Source organism: Phyllobates terribilis, unplaced genomic scaffold, assembly GCF_046119375.1.
Source record: "Phyllobates terribilis strain yellow unplaced genomic scaffold, ASM4611937v1 Scaffold_10__3_contigs__length_209671492, whole genome shotgun sequence".
NCBI classification, from domain to species: domain Eukaryota; kingdom Metazoa; phylum Chordata; class Amphibia; order Anura; family Dendrobatidae; genus Phyllobates; species Phyllobates terribilis.
In genome coordinates, this window is record NW_027362770.1 from 72,822,600 (window position 1) to 72,830,199 (window position 7,600).

Below are 7,600 nucleotides of genomic sequence, written 5' to 3' on the forward strand. Positions count from 1 at the left end.
AAGAGGGGGGTACTGTAGCATCGGCGTCTCTGCCTCTAGCTGGGCAGAGACGCTGTTCCCCTCACCGCCGCGGTCCAGGTCCGGTGTCCTCCCTCTCCCCTGCTGCTGTGGCACACTCTGCGCGCAGCTTCCCGGGCTTTGTGCTTAGGACGCGTGCGCTCCCTCCCTCTTAAAGGGGCCGCGCGTGCCGTCCTATAGAGTACCCGGCCAATGGCCGGAGGACTTCCCCTATATTAGGCACCTCCTCCAATATGGAGGTGCCTGTGCAAGGTTGTTGTTCCGTGTGCTAAACACTTGCTCCAGCCCTCATGTCCCGCTGCCTGTCAATCCTGCCTGCCAGCCTTCTGTCAGTCCAGCCTGCCAGTCTGTCTAACAGTTCTGTTCTCCAGTCTGTCTACAGTTGTTCCCGCCAGCCTGCTTACCTGGAGCACCTGTCTGTAACCTGCCGTGCCTGCCAGCCTGCTTACCTGGAGCACCTGCCTGTTACCTGTCGTGCCCGCCAGCCAGTGTACCCGAAGCACCTGCCAGTTACCTGCCGTGCCCGCCTGCTCGCCTACCCGGAGCACCCATCTGGCTATCTGCCGAAACAGCCTGCTTATCTACCTGGTCCACCCGTCAGCCTTCCTGCCGTGCTCATCCGCTGTATCGGTCAGTTCCTGCCATCTGACCCGTGGGAGTCACTTGCTCTCACACAAAGTTGGTCCCAGAGTGGCACCTGGTCCACCTGCCCGATCCCTCCCTGGTTCACGGAGTCAATTGAGCCGCCGTGCGACCTTGGTCAGGCCGTGTAGGCACTTAGTCACGCCCCTCTGGTCCCTCCTTGCACCGAAGCACAGAGGTTCCACCACCTGGACTCGTAACAGACCCCTCCAGAATAATGACTGTCACCCCGCTTGACCTGCCTCATCTTCCTCCTGGTAAGACCTTTGTGGCAGCTCCAGATAGGAGGAGGGTCTTACTCTGGGGTCATTCGTCCCAACTGGCTGGACATGCCGGTCAGAGGAAGACTTTTCTGCTAATTTCCTGACATTATTGGTGGCCAACTCTGCGCAAGGACATTGCGGAATTTGTCTCTGCTTGCTCTTCCTGTGCCTGTAAAAAGATGCCTAGACAACTTCCGACTGGTCGACTTCTTCCTCTTCCCATGCCTTGGCAACATATCGCGATGGATTTCATCACGGATCTTCCTGTATCGGCCGGTTGTACTGTCATTTGGGTGATCGCTGACCGCTTCTCCAAGATGGCTCACTTCATTCCCTTGCCTAGTCTTCCTTCTATGCCAGTGTTAGCCAAAGACTTCATCCTTCACATCTTCCGTCTCCACGGCCTACCTCTCCATATTGTCTGAGATAGAGGCGTTCAGTTTACTTCACGCTTCTGGAGAGCCAGATGTAAGCTGCTGAATGTCGCTTTGGACTTCTCTTCGGCCTATCATCCTCAATCCAATGGTCAGGTTGAGCGTATCAATCAGATCCTCACTAGTATCCTTCAGCATTTTGTCAATGCTCATCATAGCGACTGGGTGGAGCTCCTACCTTGGGTTGAATTTTCCTACAATAACCATGTGCGTGAATCCTTAGCCAAATCTCCATTTTTTGTAGTGTACGGTCAGCATCTGTAACGGGTCTGGGAGACGGAACCTCTGGGCTACAATACAAGGGGGCGGTCCTTGTAAGGGAGCGGGTGGCGACCAGGCAGGCAGTCACAGGAGGTGACCTGGACAGTCTCTGAGTGAACGGGACAGTCTCTGAGTGAACGGGACAGTCTCTGAGTGAACGGGGCTGGAGGTCACGGCAAGTGACCGGGGCAGTCTCTAGGTATAGGGTTGGTACGACCTGTGGCGGCTGAAGATAGACGAGAGCTCCCAGGTGAGCAGGCGAGAGTCTCTGGATGAACAGGTGGTCACAGCATGTGACGGCGAAGCCTCCAGGAAGACCAGCGGACAGGCGACAGATGAGCGCTCCCAGGTGAGCGGGCAGAAGTCTCTGGACAGGCGGGTGGTCACAGCACGTGACGGCAGAGCCTCCGGGTAGGCAGACAGACAGGTAGCAGATGAGCGCTCCCAGGTGAGCGGGCAGGAGTCACTGGACAGGCAGGTGGTCACAGCACGTGACGGCGGAGCCTCCAGGTAGGCTAGCAGGCAGATAGCAGATGTGCGCTCCCAGGTGAGCGGGCAAGCTGGTCCATAGACAGACTGACAGGAGTTGGTAGGCAGACCGTCGGACCTCAGGCAGGCAGGCAGGTAGCTGATGTGCGCTCCCAGGTGAGCGGGCAAGAGTCTCTGGAATAGCTGGTGGTCACAGCACGTGACAGCGGAGCCTCCGGGCAGGCAAGCAGGCAGGTAGCGGAGAAGCGCTCCCAGGTGAGCGGGCAGGCTGGTCCTTAGACAGACTGACAGGAGTAGTAAGGCAGACCGTCGGACCTCAGACTAGCAGACAGGTAGCAAGTAATCAGGCAGGAATCTGACAGGTAACTGGCAGGTAACTGGCAACGGGACCTGAGGGCTGAAGCACAGGTGAGACACAGGTGCAAACAACATTGCTCGGGCACCTCCATTTTGGAGGAGGTGCCTTATATATGATGAAGTCCTCCGGCCATTGGCCGGGGACTCCTTAGGACGACGCGCGCGGCCCCTTTAAGAGGAGGGGAGCGCGCGCGCGAGCGCCCTAAGCACAGGGGCCGGGAAGGAGCGCGCGCTGAGAGCAGAGCGGGAGGAGGACGCCGGGAAGGAGCGCGCGCTGACAGCAGAGCGGGAGAGGGACGCCGGGCACGGGGCAGAGCGGTGAGGGGAGCAGCGTCCCTGCCTAGCAGAGGGCAGGGACGCCGGCGCTACAGCATCCCAATATTCCGTTTCCTGTTTCTGCTTCTGTTGACAAGCCTGGTGCGGAGTCCCTCGTCAGAGACTTTTCAGTGATTTAGGAGGACACTAAGATGGCATTGCTACAATCCTCTGAGCGGATGAAGAGACACGCTGATAAGAGACGTCTGGACACGCTTCTATTTTGTCCAGGGGACAAGGTCTGGCTTTCCTCCAAGTGTGTTCGTCTCAAGATGCCGTCTTACAAGTTGGGTCCGCGGTTCATTGGTCCGTTCGAAATTCTGAGCCAAATTAATCCAGTGGCGTACAAGTTGAAACTTCCTGCCTCGTTACAGATCCTCAATTCCTTCCATGTATCTCTCCTCAAGCCTGTTGTCCTCAATCTTTTCTCTGACGATCCGGGTACCGCTCCAGCTCCAGTCAGCGCTGAGGACGTTTTTGAGGTAGAGAACATTTTGGCTACCAAGAGGGTAAGAGGAAAAACCTTTTCTCTTGTGGATTGGAAGGGGTTTGGTCCTGAAGAGAGGTCATGGGAGCCCAGGGATAACAAACATTAATGCTCCTCTTCTGGAAAAATTTCTTGTGGGCTTGAAGAAGAGGGGCCGTAAAGGGTGGGGACTGTAGTGCCTGTGTCTCTGCCTCTTGCCCGGCAGACACAGATCCCCTTTCTGCCACGGCCCTGTTCCGGCGTCCTCCTCTCCACTGGTTGCGCGTGCCTGGGGCGCATACCCTGGGTGCGCGCAGATCCCGGGCACTGTGCTTAGGGTGCGCTCGCTCCCTGCTTCTTAAAGGGGCCGCGAGCGCCGTCCTAATATGTCCCTGGCCAATGGCCAGAGGACAGCTAATATTTAAGGCCCCTCCTCAAAATTCAAGGTGCCTGTGCAATGGTGTTGCTTTTTTGCATTAAACTGCCTCTCCAGTTCTCAGGTCCTCGTGCTGCCCGCCAGCCTGGCTACCAGCCGTGCCCGCCAGCCTATCAGTCGTGCCTGCCAGCTTGTCTATCCGCTATGCCCGCCAACCTATCTAACAGCCATGCCCGCTAGCCTGTCTATCAGCCGTGCCCGCTAGCCCGTCTACCAGCTGTGCCCGCCAGTTTGACTACCAGCCGTGCCCGGCTGCCGGACTACCATCTGTTACCGCGTGTCTGTCTTCCTGCGCTGCCAGTACACCGCCATGCCTGTCAGCTTCGGCTGTCAGCTCCGTGGGAGTCACCTGCTCTCGCACGAGGTCGGTCCCAGAGTGGCACCTGGTCCACCCTCCCGGTCCCTCCTTGGTTCACGGAGTGGACTAAGCCGCCGTGTAGCCAGGGTCGGTCCGGGTGGGCATTTAGTTACGCCCCTCTGGTCCCTCCTTGTACCATGGCACAGTGGTTCAACCATCCGGACCCGTAACATAATAGCAGCCAGTGTGGGGTGGAGGGGGAGTAGAGCAGAGCTATGTGTTATGGCAAACACCTCTTATAGTTGTCATCTCATGGCAGTCAGTGTCGGGGGAGTAGAGCAGAGCTATGTGTCATTACAAACACCTCCTACAGTTCTCATCTAATGGCAGTCAGTATGGGTGGAGGGGAAGTAGAGCAGAGCTATGTGTCATTACAAACACCTCTTACAGCTCTCATCTCATGGCAGTCCTTGAGGAATGGAGGGGGGAGTAGAGCAGAGTTATGTGTCATTACAAACACCTGTTACAGTTCTCATCTCATCGGAGTCAGTGTGGGGTGGAGGGGGAGTAGAGCAGAGCTATGTGTCATTACAAACATCTCTTACAGTTCTCATCTCATGGTAGCCAGTGTGGAGTGGATGGGGGAGTAGAGCAGAGCTATGTGTCATTACAAAAACAAAGTGCTCTTATCTCTGCTGTTCTCTTTTCCCTACACTGACTGTGAGAGATCTGCAAGTGGTGTTTGCAATGACACGTAGCTCTGCGCTACTATACACAGTAAAAGCCAGCAGCGAGATCTGTGAGGAAAGCAGGCCTGTGTGTCATTACATGTCTTACAAGAAAAAGCCTGTTCTAAGATGCTCTAGGGCCATAGCCAGTGGCGTCCCAGCATTGTCGCCAATGGCGGCAGGCCTCGCGACTGCTATGGGGCCCGTGAGCTGGGGGGGGGGCCCCATAGCAGTCCAGGGGCGGACATGCTGCCGCTGGTGCAGCTGCACCGGGGGACCCACTGGTGCCGCTGCTCCCTGCACACGGCGGGCAGGGAGTGATCCCTGCAGCTCTGCTTCTATTTTAGAAGCAGAGCTAGATGGATCCGTCCTCTGCTTCCTCCCTGACACAGACACGCGCAGCTTGATGACGTCATCATGCTGCGAGCGCCTGGGTTAGGTAGAAAGTTGCCTGCTATGAGGAGGATGCTGCAGGGGAGCGTGCTGAGAGGTAAGTTTTTTTTTTTTTTTACTGAAATGCTGGGGAGAGGAACAGGAGAATGAGGGGAGGTAAAAGGAGAGCAATGATGGGGATGGTGGGGCTGGGGAGAGCAATGATGGGGATGGTGGGGCTGGGGAGAGCAATGATGGGGATGGTGGGGCTAGGGAGATCAATGATGGGGATGGGCAGAGCAATGATGGGGCTGGTGGAGCTGGGGAGAGCTATGATGGATATGGGGTGGATGTGGAGAGCAATGGGGGGGGGGCTGGTGAGAGCAATGATGGGGATGGTGAGAGCAATGATGGGGCTGGGGAGAGCAATGATGGGGATGGGGAGAGCAATGATAGGGAGAGCAATGATGGGGCTGGGGATGATCGGGATAGTTGGGCTGGGGAGAGCAATGATGGGGAGAGCAATGATAGGGAGAGCAATGATGGGGATAGTGGCGATGGGGAGAGCAATGATGGGGCTGGGAAGAGCAATGATGGGGCTGGGGAGAGCAATGATGGGGACAATGGGGCTGGGGAGAGCAATGATGGGGCTGATGGAGCAGGGGAGATCAATGATGGGGATGGGCAGAGCAATGATGGGGTTGGTGGAGCTGAGGAGAGCAATGATGGGGATGGGGAGAGCAATGATGGGGGGATGAGGAGAGCAATCATGGGGATGGTGAGGATGGTGAGAGCAATGATGGGGCTGGGGAGAGCAATGATGGGAATGGGGAGAGCAATGATGGGGAGAGCAATGATGGGGATGGGGAGAGCAATGATGGGGATGGGGAGTGCAATGATGGGGCTGGAGAGAGCAATGATGGGAATGGTGGGGCTGGGGAGAGCAATGATGGGGCTGGGGAGAACAATGATGGGGTTGGGGAGAGCAATGATGGGGATGGGGAGAGCAATGATGAGGATGGGAAGAGCAATGATGGGGATGGTGGGGATGGGGAGAGCAATGATGAGGATGGAGAGAGCAATGATGGAGGTTGTGGGAGTGAGCAATGACGGGGGGTGCTGGGAGAGAGCAATGATGGAGGTGCTGGGACAGAGCAATGATGGTGGTGCTGGGAGAGAGCAGTGATGGGGGTACTGGGAGAGAGCAGTGATGGGGGTGCGGGGAGAGAGCAGTGATGGGAGTGCTGGGAGAGAGCAGTGATGGGGGTGCTGGGAGAGAGCAGTGATGGGGTGCTGGTCAAGAACAATGATGGGGATGCTGGGAGAGAGCAATGATAAGGGTTTCATTTTGCTTGTACTGTAAAGCCTTGTATGTTTTCCGTGTGCACATAGCCTTACAGTTAATTGGGGAGAGTCACAGAGACTGAATAATTTATATTATTGGCCGGTGGAGATTATAGTCAATGGGGGGCACAGTGCTGCTTGTCACTTTATATTTTGATTACTAAGTGGCTAATAGTATATTAATGGTGGGGTACATATCTGTAGTCAGGGGTGCAGTGTGGGGGAGACACATGAATCTATACAATATATATTTGACCTTGTTATTTTTGTAGGCTGGAGATCATCGTGACAAGATGAGTCGAGGCTGGGAGATGTCGACATGAAGGTCTGACCAGATGGAGAAGAAACAGCAGAAACCGACTCTGATCAGATGAGACATCAGCGGTAAGTTCCTGGATGTAAATATTACTCTGTATCTGCACTGTGTGACTTGGAGTGATAATGTTATCTGTAAAATCCCTTAGGCTGCATTCTCACATTTTGTCCGTGTGCTGACAGATTTTTTTATCGGATGGTCCACGGACTCGTACAGTTTTATAGATCCATTCACACATCCATGAAAATCACGGATCTGAGAATGAGATCTGTGAGGGTCAGAGACTGTCCTGTTCTGATCCGATTTTGAGGATTAGAATAGGACATGCTCAATGCGTCAGTAAAACAGGGCAGCACACCGACACTGCACACTGATGCAGGAATGTAGCCTTATTATGTATAGCACAGTCCCTTGGTATATAATGTACTTATTATGTATAGCGCCATCCTTTGTTACAGTTTCCTCTTTTATTATGTATAGCAGCCTCCCTTATTATGTACCATCCTCTTTAGCTCTAGGGCTTACAGTTGGGGGATCATACTGTCTTGGGGTCAGCATACTTTGCCCTGGGAGTTGAGGTGGGGTACAGTAGGGTCATTATACTGTGCATGTGGAGGAATTCACCATGGGGGTATCATACTGTGTTTGGGGGACACTTTTGTTGGTATTACACTTTATGGGACAATGAAAGAGGAATCTAGGACGTCAGCAGGAGGAAAATTACTATGTAAAGGCTGAAAGGTTGTGAGATCTGCTCTTCTGTGACCCCAATTATTTACATTTTTTTAGGGGTGGGGGGCCGTATTAGAACTTCTGCTATGGAGCCCCATTTTTCCTATATACGTCCCTGGCCATAGCTCA